Here is a 14,979-nt window from a genome sequence, read left to right as displayed (position 1 = left end):
GCAAACTTCATATGTTCTCACTGTGGCAGCTAAAAATTAAAGCAATTAAACTTTTGGAGATAGACAATAGCATGATGGTTACTGGGAAGGGTAGCTAACAGTGGAAAGGAGTGGGGATGGTTATATATATATATATGCTTTATTTAGCACCTATCAAGCACCAGGCACTTTACGTCCTCATCTCTAATCCTTTCAACAACCTGAAAGAGTCATTTTTACCAAGAACATATGGTTAAAGGGTTAAGTGACTGCTCTAAGGTCACACAGTCAATGTGTTGAATAGTCAGGATCTGAATCTATGTCTTTGGGTCCCAAACTATGCTCTTTCTACTCTGCTACCCTGAGGAGGGAAAGAAAAGAAAGCATCTGTGTCACAAAACAAGCTGCAGACAATAAGCACAAAACTTAACCTTGAACACCCTGGCAGCCAAGGAAGAGGGAAAGATGCTCTCATGGGCTTTTAAAGGAAGCACGTGAAAAGGTAATATGAAGGGTAATCATTTTCCTAGCGTTGAGTTCTAAAAGAAATTTAATGAATCAAGTCTGAAAAATGAAGAATATTAAAAGATGCTTGAAAAAGAGGAATAGTCATGGATGAATTATGTGTTTGTAGTATTGCTTTAACTTTTTTGTAGTTCCATAGCATGTAGGATTTCAGCACATTTAACATTGTTCTGAAACTGCTGCCATTGAAAAATTATACCTGAAACAGTGAAAGAGATCTGACCTAAGCAACTCCATCTTGCTTCTAACCTCCAAGCTGTCCTTGTTCATTCCTGGCCACAGGCTGAACTAACTTTGCCAGGAATTTAGTATATAGTTTAAAACAAAGATGATAACAGCCCTTTCCCAAAACAAATCTTGCCTGGGAACTAGACTGCCTTTGTAGGACTAACAAATTAGCCAACAGATTCGAAATTATGATTTAGGCGTCATGTGGCTGGAGGCCACGAGATTCTGATCCTCCTAAAATTGCTCCTGGGCATAACATCACTATTATAAAACCTAAGGCCAGTGTTTGAGATATTTTGCAGACCCTGCACTCAGATGATCTTGTGGCCCTTACCCAGGAACTGACCCAGCACAAGAAGACAGCTTTGACTCACTATTATTTTATCTCCAACCTGAACAACCAGCATTCCTGACTCACTGCCTGCCCCCCAAACCACCACCTAATTATTCTTAAAACCTCGAATCCTCAAATGCTCTGGGAGACTAATTTGAGTAGTAGTGAAACTGCGGTTTCCCACACAGCCATCCCCGTGTGGATTACTTTTTCTCTATTGCGGTTCCCCTGTCTTGATAAATCGGCTCTGTCTAGGCAGCCAGCAAGGTGAACCTGTTAAGCAATTACAATTCTGTCCTAAGTGAGAGCAGGCAGAAGGAATTTGGACTTCACTTCTTTTCATGTCTGTGTAGCAGGCCCCGAATCCAGCACATTTCAAAGGAAGGACTGCTCTTGACCAGCTGCTGCAAGATATTCTCTGACCCTTTGGAATATCCTGCCTGATAAGTTTGTCTTTGTATACCTGGGGCCTAGGGCCATACCATATGGTTTATGTTGACAGTGTGCCTTATGGTGAATGCCTGTTTTTGTATACCTGAAGCTGTGGGCCATGCTGTGTGTGTGGTCTTTTACGGAGGCTGGAGACTGAGCAGCTAAGGCCAGTTCTATGGGCAGTCCCTGTCTACATGACTGGTCCCCAATAAAAATCACTGAACACCAAGGCTGGGGTGAGCTTCCCTGTTTGTCAATACTTTGTACATGTTGTCACCTGCTGTTGCTGAGAGAATTAAACACTGTCTATGCAACTCCACTGGAAGAGGACAACTGGAATCTCCGTACCTCATGTTTCATAAACTCTGACCTATGTACCTTTCTCCTTTGGTGCTTCATCCTTACCCTTTTGCTGTAATGAACTATAACCATGAGTGTAACTGCTTTTCTGGGCCCTTTGAGTCTTTCTAGTGAATCATCAAACCCAAGGGTGGTCTTGGGGACCACTGGCATAACGTCTTACCCTTTCTCCTTCCCTTCACCTTCTTCTAACATACTAACATCTTTTTCTTTTCTAATTTCCTTTTCTTCCCCAAATGCCAGTAAAGGGTAGGTGGTAACTTCTCTTGGCTGGGCATCTTTCTTTCCGTACCTCAATCCTTGCTAACAGTTGTAAAAGGAGGGTGAGATGTGCCTGTATTCTTTCTATTCTTAGATCTCAAATCACTTGACAAACAGCATTTAATCCTCCAAATAGCAAAGGACCATATAGCGTGATTCTTTCCACTGCACCAATGAGAAAACCGAGATCCAGGCATAACAGATTGTCCATGCTCTACAGAGCTGTCCACCGGCCATGCTTAAGAATGACAAAACTGGCCTTACTGGTTATTGCTTCTGGTTCTCTACTCCTCAGCTCTTTTTAAGACTACCTGATTAAATCATGGCAGTATTGAGAAAAATGACCTTGAAAAGAGGCCAACTCCAGTGCTTCTCTCTGCTCCCTGGGGGACACATTCTCAGTCAGATGTTCTTCCCACCAATTTCATTAGCATTGAGTTATAAGGATAAAAATATCCCACCCCTGTCACTGACAAGTTATCTTCTGCATGGAACTTACCGAGTCATCTTTTCTTTGGCAATTTTGTCAGTGACATGTTTGTTGCTGTCAGCAAGGCAAAGGCAGTGCAACTGATTCAGGGTGACCTGGGCTCTGTTCTGCTCTGAGCATCAATAAAATTGCGAGGTCTGCTTTGATTTCAGAATTTGTATTGTAGGTAATGATGATATATGAGCTCATGGAATAGATTTGATCCTCAGTGATAAGAACGGTTCTGGCAGCTAAGGATGGAAAAAAAATCATTTTGATCTACAGTATAGACAGATTTCTTCTGATACGGATGTCATCAGTGGAAAATGCAAATGGGCACCAAGATGCCATTTCTACCCAGAGAATCGGCCCATATTGTCAAGGGAGTGAAAGCCACAACGTAGCTAGAAAAGCTGCGAAGGGATGGGTAGTGGGGTGGGGAAAAAGTCGATTGGAGAAACCAAATTTCAAGTCAGCTGAATTCCATTCACGCTCTATTATGCCCAGCCACTAGTGTCATGCTGAGGACACAATCACGTTCGAGCAAATGATTACCATCCGTGCACCCAGGTAATCTGAAAAGACAATTACAGCCCGGGAAGGCAGCTTCTGCAGGGCAATCAGGATGTGACAGGGGCCAACTGACACAGCCCCCATTTGAGACTGTGAGGAACAGTCGGGCGCTAGTGGTAATTAAAAGTTCCAAGCACACTGGGGAGGGTGCCTGGGCTGGAGTTTCTGGGAGGGAGCTCCTTCCCTGCCCCTGCTCCCTGTCAGTGGGAGCAGAACAGGTTCTCCTGCTAGGTTGAACTGTTCTAACTCGGGCTTTTTGTGTGCAACATATATATGTAATGTAACATTTACCATTTTAACCATTGTTGAGTGTACAGTTCAGTGGCATTAAGTATATTCACATCATTGTGCAACCATCACCATCATCACATCTCCAGAGTTTATTCATCACCCGTCCCAACAGAAACTCTGTACCCATTACATAATAACTCCCCTTTCCACCCTCCCCTCAGTCCCTGAGAACTATTTTCTTTTCTGTCTCTATGAATTTTCTAGATATAGCACAAGTAGAATTATATATTATTTGTCCTTTTGTGTGTGGCTCATCTTATTTAGCATGTTTTTTAGGTTCATCCATGTTGTAGTATGTATCAGAATCTCATTCTCTTTTTGAGGCTGAATAATATTCCATTGTATGTATATAACACATCTTTGTGAATGTTGGGGTTCTTCCCACCTTTTGGCTATTCTGAGTAATGCTGCTATGGGTATATAAATTTGTTTATATTTTTACTTTTCATTGTTTTGAATTTATACCCATAATTTGAATTGTTGGATCATATGATAATTATATGTTTAATTATTTTAGGAATTACCATATAAATTAAGAAAAAAATTTTTTTTGAAACAGAGTTTTCCTTTGTCACCCAGGCTGGAGTACAGTGGTATGATCATGGCTTACTGCAACTTCAACTTCCTGGGCTCAAGCAAGCCTCCCACCTCAGCCTCCCAAGTAACTGATACTACAAGGATGTGCCACTATGGACATCTAATTTCTAAAAAAAAATTTTAGAGAAAGGGTCTCGCTATGTTGCCAAACTCCTGGCTCAAGCAATCCTCTTGCCTTGGCCTCCCAAGGTGCTTAGGGTTACAGGCATGAGCCACCAGGCCTAACCAATAAAAATGTTTAAATGTAGAAAACCTCATAATGCTTTAGAGAAGCCCTTTTGCGGCAGGTTAAGCAACTACTATATATTTTATGTGGAAAATTACTATAGGAAGAAGCCAGGCTGCCACTCACAGAGTGATCCTGTATCTATAATATAATCCTTGGCTGTCAAACATTTTTAGAGTTCTATTCATGTACACACTGCTAGGTGCTAGGGATACAGCAGTGAAAAATACAGGAGCCATCCCTGCCAAGGGAAACAGAGAGAGATAAGTTGGCATATGGGGAAGGGCAGCCAGGCTGAGGGACACCAAAGCCCAGTTAAGAAGTGAAGCCAAGAAATGCCAGCTGCTGTTTATCAAATGCTAATAGAAGTCAGAAGCTAGCTGTTTCTTAACATAGCCTAATTTAATCTTCACAGGTATTATTATTACTCCATTTTACCAATGAGCAAACTGTGAGGCTCAGAGAGGGAGCAAACCCAAGGATGTAAAAGATGACATGAATATCTTCATCTCACTGGTGTTAAGAGAGGCAGATGTCCAGCCAGGGAGGCAGGGGTTTCAGGCCATTGCTGAAAACAGTTTCTCCCAACTTCATTTCACGTCATGGTTCTGTGATTTTTTGGGACTGTCCATGTATGTGAGGAGATGTGAAAACATACCATGTGATTGAATTTCCAGCCACTAACACATTTCTAGCAATGAGTAAATTTGGAACTGGTTAAGGGGGCAAAAAAAAGGATTACAAGCTCTTTTGAGAAATTCTTTGTTAAACAAAGAATAGGTACATCTGCAATCTAATACTTAATTTCATCCACCACACATGACATACAGTAGGAACTCCATACATCAATTTGATAAATGTTTATTGAACAATTCTTGTATGTTCAATACTGAAATGTGAGGATCATTCTTTCAGTTTTAGGGAGCATGCAGTTTGACTCAAGGAGCAATAAGAGGAAACCATAAGACTACATGAGTTAGGTGGTAATTTACATAAAATTGGTACAAGCATTTGGATCCAACAGGAATGAAAATAGATGTTGTATATTGAGGGCTTACCTCATGCACTGAGTGACATAAGCTTTCTTACACACATAATCCATTGTTTTCCTTTTGCCAACCCACTGAAGCAGGGGTGTGTTGCATTTCCAGAGGAAACATGAGGCACAGGTAGGTTAAGCAACTTGTCCAGTGTCACACAAACAGCGAATGATGAAGGTAGAATTTCATCTCGAGGCTGTCTGATTCTAAGTCCATGCTCTTAACTACAAATGCTGGGTTTTAAAAATCACCTTTCATGAAATTCCCAAGCATCGGACAAGGCAGACATCATGGCAGGATGGGAGGGCTCCAGGATGGCAAGTGACACTCCACAATAACATAAGTTCAAACCACGGGGAGGCCCCAATACCAAGAATTCCCACCTCCAAGCATGAGTTTTTTGCTCTATAAGAAATAGCAGAGCACCAACCCTCATTATTTATTTATTTTTAATAGATTCTGCTTTTCCTGAGACCTGAAAGTATAACCTTTAAGTGCTCTGAGGCTCAGTGTCCTGCAGAGGAGCATAATAATACCTTTCCTGTTTACCTATCACAAGGCTTAAGGAGATGAAGATCTTTTGGGGAAAAAAATCATGTACTTTAATCAATAGCTAATATTTATTAACTACCTACTCTGTTCTGACATTGTGCCTGGTTCTTTACATAAGTTATATAATTCTCAAAAGAATCCTATGAAGTTAATATCATCTTATAGGAAAGGAAACTAAAGCTCAGTGAGGTGAAGTGACTTAGACAAGGTTACACAGTAAACAAATAGTAACTGGGGTTCAAACTGAGCTATGTGCAACTCCAAAGCCTATGGATTTCCTTCTTTACTGTATTCAAATACATTAAGGCTTATTGCGCCAGGCTCGATGGCTCACACCTGTAATACCAGCACTTTGGGAGGCCGAGGCAGGTGGATCACTTGAAGTCAGGAGTTCAAGACCAGCCTGCTCAACATAACTCTGTCTCTACTAAAAATACAAAAATTAGCCTGGTATGGTGGTCCCAGCTACTCAGGAGGCTGAGGCAGGAGAATCACTTGAACCTGGGAGGCAGAGGTTTCAGTGAGCTAAGATTGCACCACTGCACTTCAGCCTGAGCAACAGAGTGAAACTCAGAAAAAAAAATACATTAAGACTTATGTATTCATATTCATTAGGTAGCTAGCAGCAGGTGAACCATATTATTAAATTCATTTTTTATTTTTATTATCAATTAATTTATTTTTAAATTTTTTGAGGAGACAGGGTCTTTCTATTTTGCTCAGACTGGTCTTGAACTCCTGGTCTCAAGCAATCCTCCCACTTTGGCCTCCCAAAATGCTAGAATTACAGGTGTACACCACTGCACCCAGCCCCAAGTTTACTTTTTAATGATCATCTGAAATGCATTACAGAAGTCACTGAACAGTTCTCATTTGATACACAGTACAGGGAAAACAAATGTTCAAAAACATTCATGCCTGTATGCACAGATACTAATAGGAAACACATCTATCCCAGTTAATGTCTTAGTTTTTTTCGGTGCTTGTTCTGCATCTAAGCAAATTCCCTATGCCAATGAATCCTATATTTGTTTCCTTATACCCAGTTCTTCAGGAAATATAAAATGTGAACAGATAATTGCAATACAAGTTACTATACTGAAGCCACTAAGAGAATGTTACAAAGTATTATGGATATGAAAGGATGCAATAGGAAGCAAGAAACAAAGAAAAATGAACACGTAGACACAAAATTCCTGGCACTCTCTACCATAAAATTTCAGCTGTTATTAAATATGCATAAGAGAGATCTTTATTGGTTCTTTGGAAGTTCCTAATTGCTACAGAACTCTTAGCAGGCTACTCCCTTACTGCTCTTTTACTTTGCTGGAAACATATTTCAAATGCTACCTACCATAATGAAAATATCTTAAACTGTTTGCTTTCTGCTGGTATCAGAAAGAGCATTTGTTCCCTGAAAATTTTTTGCATAAAGGAAAAATGTCTTCTGCTCCATAAAGCTCTAATCTAGCCTTGGCTATAAGTGACTCTGTAGGAGTTGGAGTAAAAACCGTTCTAACCCACTCTGGTATGTACATTAATACAAATTTTGTGCCATTTCTCCCTGATGATTATTTGTCATTAGGGAAAGGTTTTTTGTATGGAATTTTATTTATCTCCATATGTGACAAGCCCCTTCTCCTCCAGCTTGGTGAAACCACTCACTGGCTTTTGCGTCAGGAATAGCTAACAGTGAGGAAAATGGTCTGCACTTGGGCAGTTGACATCACCATTAGACCAAATCTCAGTAGCATTCAGTAACGATTTCTAGAACTGAGATACAGGGCAAAATTCAAGGAACAAATCCCCCTTACTACTTAATTTGTACCAGCAACAAAAATGACTTCATATTGACAAATTGACTTGGGATAGCTTACATGTTCCTCTGCTTCAGTGCAAAATTGCCACAGGTAGGAACTTAGAGGCCTTACTCATAAAGGTAGGACAGTTTCAGGGACTAAATGCTAAGCTCAGTTTTACAGGAGGATATAGAACTCTGTGTAGCAGAAATATAAAGACATACAAGTAGAGAGCATTGCTTATGCAAATTACACCCTGAATTTAGGTAACAGTACACATTATCTAAATATTTCACTTTTCTTCCACCCTTTCAGGAACATGGCAGTCCTGCACTTCCAAGACCCATTGAATTTAGGGTTGCCATTTGACTTGCTTTGGCCAATGAACAATGACTGGAAGTCACTTAAGAATGAGGAAAGGTGATTTCCAAAAGACATGCTGTATGGGAAAAATGTATATGTTCTCTGAAACATCAGAGTGCTTCTAAAAAGCCATCTGTCATCATGTCTCACTCCCACACAGAAGTATCCCCTAGTGCATTTTGAGATTATAGAATGTTATTAGAGCTAATTTCCTACTTGTCCTCATAAAATTATTTGGAGCTTTCATCTTTTGCTTTGTTAGTAATTTCAAAGAACAATGCCTTATAATAATTACCTACAACTATCAGTTGTGTGTTCCATGTGTATTCACATTTAAATGATCAAGAAGTACTTATATTTGAAAATCTAGCTTTCTAAGATTGAAAAGTTAAATATGTCACAATTATCCATCTTCCGTCATGTATCTGTAGTGATTTAAAAAATGGGTTTCATAATCCCCTTTAAGATAGAAAAAATAAGTATTTAATAAAAAGGTTTGCTGACATTGCAGTTATTACATTTAACAGCTTGGGCATATTCATTTGCCAAGGAATGAGATGAAGAGTTTGAAAAGGCCTATAATAAAGTCACAGTTTGATTTGTGTGGAGGATGATATCTCTGCTCTGTCTTAATTTAGTTCATTAATATGCCCAGATAGTAAAAAGTTTGCAATTAAACATGATAAAAACACAAACAGTGCCATCTTTTGGACAATGCTTAAACTTGATGCATATATATGGGCACATATACCTGTGTCAGGCTATGTATTCAATACCCACAAGAATTCATCACAGATGCCAGTAAGATCTTGTTTTCATCATTAATAAATCTCCAGAATATTAAAGCTTTTATTGGCAATATAGGAATGCAAGCCACCATGCTTAACTTGCACCTGTTCAACTTACCTGGAATAGCATGCTGAGATTGGCTTTTTAACATCTCCGTGGAAATGCCATTGTGACCTTGTGTTTTTTTTTGGTTCTTGGAGCACCTGAAGAAGTTTTTCCTCATTTAAGTTCCTTTCTAAACCTAGGATGAGCTGTCTGTGTTTCTGAGGTCATGGCTTTGCTCTCACTGTGAAGGTATCCCAGCCTCTCCAAAAATAAAAAAGCAAAAGAAAGAAAATAAACCTAGGATGAAATCTTTCTGGCTCAGGTGTCAGGTTTTGAAAAACAGGTGGATAGATGTCATGTATAAAAATAGAAATCCTGTTGTATGCTGCTTATAACTGTTATTCCTAACTGAAGCGAGAGAATAGACAAGAAAACCCTGTTTCCCCAAAACTCATTTTCTGTTGAATAGTGCAGATCGGTTCAGTATGGGGCAATCTGAAAAGATGACCTGCACATCAAGATGCCAATATTTTAGAAGAGGAATTCCAAATTGTCATTCTAGTCAAGCATTTAATAGCCATCTACCATTATCCTAGAGACTCCACATGAAGCAGTCGTAGGGCCCCTAAAATGATTGGGACAGTTATTGCTTGAAGACTTTGTAGGAGGAAAAATATTTCAAAGGATGATTTTAAAGGATTGTGGAATATAAAAGTAAGATGGAGGTAATTTTGTTGATGATGATACCTACATTTACTGGACATTTACCATGTGCTAGGTACTATTTAGATATTGTACATGAATAAACTCATTTAACTCTCAGGACAATTTAGTGAAGTAGGTTCTATTATAGTCATCGTTTCACCAAAGGAGAAACTGAGACGGAGAGGGGATTGGCAATTTGTCCAACGTCACATAATTAGGAAGCACTTACTAGAAAATCTCATCTCAAAGAAAACTGAAAAAAATAGAGATTTACCATGATGAAGTCGTAAAGGACCAAGGCTAGATCAGAGCATGAGCATCATATTCATTCACTCATTCATTCAACAAACACACAATTACTTCACCATCTATCCTATGCCATGTACCATTGTCATGGCAAAGGCTTGAACAAAACAAACTCCCTGGCACCGTACAGCTTGCCTTAAAGTGGGGCAGATACTACACAGAAACATACTATAATGTCTTGAGGTGGTTCAGAAAGCAGAATAGGGTGAATGAATGCTTGGGGACACTGTGCTAGGCTCAAATGACTGCAATATGAAATAATTGATACCTGCCCCCCAAAGCACGTTGGGCCTGATGAGGAACAGACAGACTCAGTGGCTTGTGCTATGGAAGAGCACAGGCTGCTTGGAAGCATGTAGGCTTCCCGAGCTAGACTGGCAACGAGGCTTTCAAAGGAGGCTTCTCGGAGATGGAGATGTCTCCACTGAGAATTATAGAATAATATAATTAACTAGACAGGAATTGTGGGGACATCTAAGGACAGAATAAACACAAAATACACAATTTGAGAGTTGGGCAAGCTCTGGTAACTGAAGGAAGCTCCATGTAATGGGATCTTAGAATAGGTGCAGGAGAGTGGTTGCAAATAGGAGGGTCTGCAGATTTGAGCAGAGGCCAGATCACACTGAGCCTTGCATGCCCTGAGATGAAGTAGATGCTCACTAATTCTGAGGGCTGTGAGTAGACACTGAGGGGTGGTGATGGGAAATGATGAGACAAATTCCATTTTCTGCAGAGAGCACTCCAACAACGAGACTCATGGGCTGGAGGTGACGAGGTAAAGCCAGGAGGATAAGCACAGAGCCCATCACAGCAGTCTAGGGGAGAAAGGAGGGGTTGGAGAATCTGCAAGACTCTGAGAAGAAAGGTGCTGGTTTATTGGATTTGCAGGAGGAATGGAAAGAAAGGGAGGCAGGAAGATGTACAGGTGGCAGGCATGGGTGACTGGGACAGCCATAGTGTCATTCAAAAGAAAACAGGATACAAAAGGAAGGGCAGAGTTAGATGGTGCCTGAAGCTTGCTAGACATTCCTGCCATCCCAAACATCACTGTTTCTCCATCAAGCATGCCGTCATCTCTGTCTTCTCCAGGTGTTTGAAAAGGCCATGGCCCTTACCTGTTTTCCCACATCTTCTGTGGCCTCTCCCTGAGTTTTCCTCTGGACAATCCCTCCTCATATCTCAGGTCTAGACTCCAGTGTCACTCACTGCCTGGCCTCCAGGGCCCCAGGCAGGGTGGGGAACCTTCGTGCGCTCCCGTAGCAGTGATTCTCCCTCTCAGCAGTAACAGTTTCTTTTCATTTGTCTCTGTGTAAAACTAAATAATAAACTCAGCCCAGATTCTCCACTACACAGCTCCTGCCTCATGGTACGTCCTCCAGCAATATTTGGACATCTATATGAATGAGTGTCCTGTAAATGCCTAGATATATGAGCACCAAGCTCTAAAGAAGGATCTGAAATTAGAGATATGGATTTCAGAGATGATGTGAGAGATGGGAAGGTTCTTCTTCAAAGTTTATATCTTAGACTACATTAAAAGGAGTTACAATCTCTTGCCCTATGGCCATTATCCACTATTAGCATAAGCATATACCCATGTATATATATTATCTAAATCAGTTACGTCTTAAATCAGCTACCTTCACTTGATCCGGCATGTCTGAACAGAACTGGGCAAGCTCCAAACCCTGGTGCATGCCATTCTTTATTTAGAAGCCCTCCTGACTTTCTCCTGACTAGCTTCCTTACCAAGAACCAGCTCGGTCAGGAGACCGCCTACCCAGGCGGCACTGAAGGTATTTGAGAGGCAGACACCCAGATAGCACAACAGAGTGGATGTATCCTGGGGACCAACAGCCTGAGAGCCTGTGGGGCTGACAGTGTTCCAGGCTGAAGGCCCCAAGCAGAGATTCATCCACATATTTATTTGCTCTTTGACAGGTCAGGTGATTCTTATTAATACACAGGTGTTCTACATATACACATACCTCAGGAATATACCAGGTAGGCAGCTGTTACCTTACTACTTATTACAAATTAAAACTGTTTTCCACACGGAAACCATGGGGGCGGGGTAAACTTCATGTTTCTCAACACTTCCTCTTCTTCCTTGTCTTCTTTCCCCCTTATCTATTCAGGAAATTTCCAAGTTTTTAGCCAGTCGGGTCAAGCATAGAAAGTGAGGTCTTGTTCCAGGCAATGAAAATTGGGCACAGCAGTACGGCGATTGCATCAGGTTATGAAAGTTATAAATGTCCCTGTCTCCTTTGTTCAGGTGTCCTCTCGTGGCATGACTGCCAGCGAGTTGCACCCTTCCTGCAGAAAGTAAACTAGCCTTGCTGAGTAATCCATTGTCTTGGTGTGGATTTTCTCATGTTATAAACCCGTTTCCAACAAATTGGGCATGATCAGCTGGTGGAAGCAATTTCCCTTTGATTGATTACCCCACAGCCCTAGGAGAAGAAAATGGTTGTTTTTTTTCCCCAACATCATCCTGAAGGGCAGTGCTAAAAACAAAAACAAACAAACAAAAACTCACATATTTATTATGCTCAAAACACCTTACATGTATCTTCTTTTGATGCCTTCTATCTTCCCAGGAAAGCAGGTGGTGGTGTGCACACATTTTCCTTTTTTTCTTCCTCTCGCTTTTGATTTCTTTTCTGATCAAAAAAAAAACCTAACAGCAAAGACAACATAGACACAAAAAAATGATACACAAGCAAGAAGATCTTTCTCCTCAGTTTCAGGGATTGACTTTTCTTTAAAAACAAAGGTAAAATACAATCTCCTTTTCCCCACTCCCCTTCCAAATCTTCTCCCATCTCTGGGGACCGTCATGTCTTCTAAGTCTCACATTTCTCCGTGTCCTGCTTAACCTAAGTTTCTCTTTTGAAATAGTCACTCCTCTCTAGGTTGCCGCCACCTGAGCCTGAAAGCTTTTCTGTTTGTGGAACAGGACTTAGCACCAAACATCATGGCATCATTTTCCGATGAGGTTCCCCCACCAAGGTGAAGAGAGGCATCTTAGCTGGATGGGGTTAATGGAAATCCTGTTTTTGTGCACACCTTGTGTTCACTGCCTGATCAAGATACAACTTAGTATGCTAATGAATGCTAATTAGGGTGGGCTATGGTGTGTCCATCTGTCACATCAGTTTATGTCACTGGAGCCCTCTGCAGGAAGGAGTTACGCTTTCCTACTCCTGTGAAGATTATTTAAATTGAATGTAGAATAAAGAGATTTTGGCCTCAGTTCGAATCTCTGTAATCATCATTATTCACATTTATTTTGTGACTTTTTCTATACCCCTCGAGATGGCTGAGCATCTCAGAAAACATGAAAAATGATAGTGAGACCAATTAATAAGCATTAAACAAATGCACAAAGGGAGCATATATTCTTGCACAAATGTAGAATTAAGTACCTGAGAGACTTTCTGAAATGTGTGGCTGTAGATGCTCTCAATTGCTTCTGAATTGCTGGATGTAATTTTGAAGTGGAATGAAAGCATGATTCTTGGTTGAATGGCTTATGACTTTCAAAAGTCTTTGAAAAAATTATTGTAATATAAATCTTGAGATTTGTGTGTTAGGTTTATTGTTAAAGAGTGTTAAAGGGAAGGCTTTTATTTTGAGTGTAGATGTGTATCTCTTCCAGTGGCTGGAGGAGTGATTTCAATGCCAGCTGAAATGACCTGTTCTCCAGAATGTTAAAATGAGTCTCTCCTTGGTTCAGATACTAAAGTATGAGGCTGACTCTCCCCACATGTGGAATTTCAACATTCTTGGACACTCCTCTTTAACCTTAACTAGAAAGTATTTAACAGGAAGAGGACTTATTGAAGCAATTGCACTGAAAAGAACTATTATCATGCTGACTGATTCTGCAGCACACTTCCTTCCCCCACCTGCTTAAGAGGATCTGAAAGATCGTTAGTTCCCTTAGATCAAGCCTGGTTGGAGGACTTTCTCCAAACTACTGAAACAGTATTAATTATAAGGACAAGTACCTGACCCTTCTTGGAAAGCTCAAGTTGCGTGTGACAACAGGATAGTGGTGGCTGCATTGCTGTGGCCAGTACCATCAGAGTTTAAAGGACAAAGCCTTTTTGAGTGTTTCCTGTGGAACAGACCTAGGCCAGGCAGGAGACAGGGTCATTGTGAGGGTTACTAATAGTAATCTTGGTTTAAGGACAGTTATCATAGTAGACCAAAGAAATTTTAATTTGTAGACAAGTTTGCTATAAACTCCTCAGCCCAATGTCCACCTTTTGGAAATCCATGCTCTCTTTTTATACATATGGATAATGTATAAACATTGATTCCATTGATTATACATATGGAGATCCCAGTGGTTGGTTTCCCAAAGCCACAAGTGGTAAGACTTAGAAACTAAAACATCCAGCAGAACAGCAGCTAGAATCTTTGGGTGAGCTACTGGCCTGAAAATGCAGACCAAATCTAGATGGACACACGGCGTTTACAGATTTCCAACAACCACCTCTTTGTGTGCACAGGTATACTTGGATATACTTTAGCAAAAGGCAGGTCTTGGGCACAGTCCAACAGAGTCAGGTGTACAAAGATGGCACTAATTTAGCATTGGCTCAGGATGTGTTTTATATTGTTTTGGAAATGGACATGATGGATTCACTTTGACTCCATATTTACAATGAGTGGGGAAGGAACACCAGCGGCTAGGTCTGACTTTCGGACCTGGATACCTGAGCAATCTGACCTAAGTGGGCTGAGATGGAAGATGGGGAATTGTGACTCCTTGTCTCCTTGTTCTATGTAGGAGCCTTTCCTAGGCTTTTCATTTCTGCCACAACAAAACTGCATTACATCCCATAAGAGGACACATTTAACGATTGCCCTGTCACTCAAAAGAAGCCAGAAAGGCAAAACCAACAAAGCCTCACCAACCACTTTAAACACCCAGATCTTGGAATAATAGGTTTCCAAATAATAGGCTTCCAATAATCATGTTTTAACCTCTGCATACAGACATTCACTGTGTCTTGCATGTTTACAACCATCTGGATCAATCTCATGGAGATATCCAAAGACTTAAAATGTAAACATTGATTCCTTTGGCC

Source organism: Aotus nancymaae, unplaced genomic scaffold, assembly GCF_030222135.1.
Source record: "Aotus nancymaae isolate 86718 unplaced genomic scaffold, 86718_ANA_hifiasm-v0.15.2.pri h1tg000043l, whole genome shotgun sequence".
Classification (NCBI taxonomy): Eukaryota; Metazoa; Chordata; class Mammalia; order Primates; family Aotidae; genus Aotus; species Aotus nancymaae.
This window is presented reverse-complemented; position numbering follows the sequence as displayed.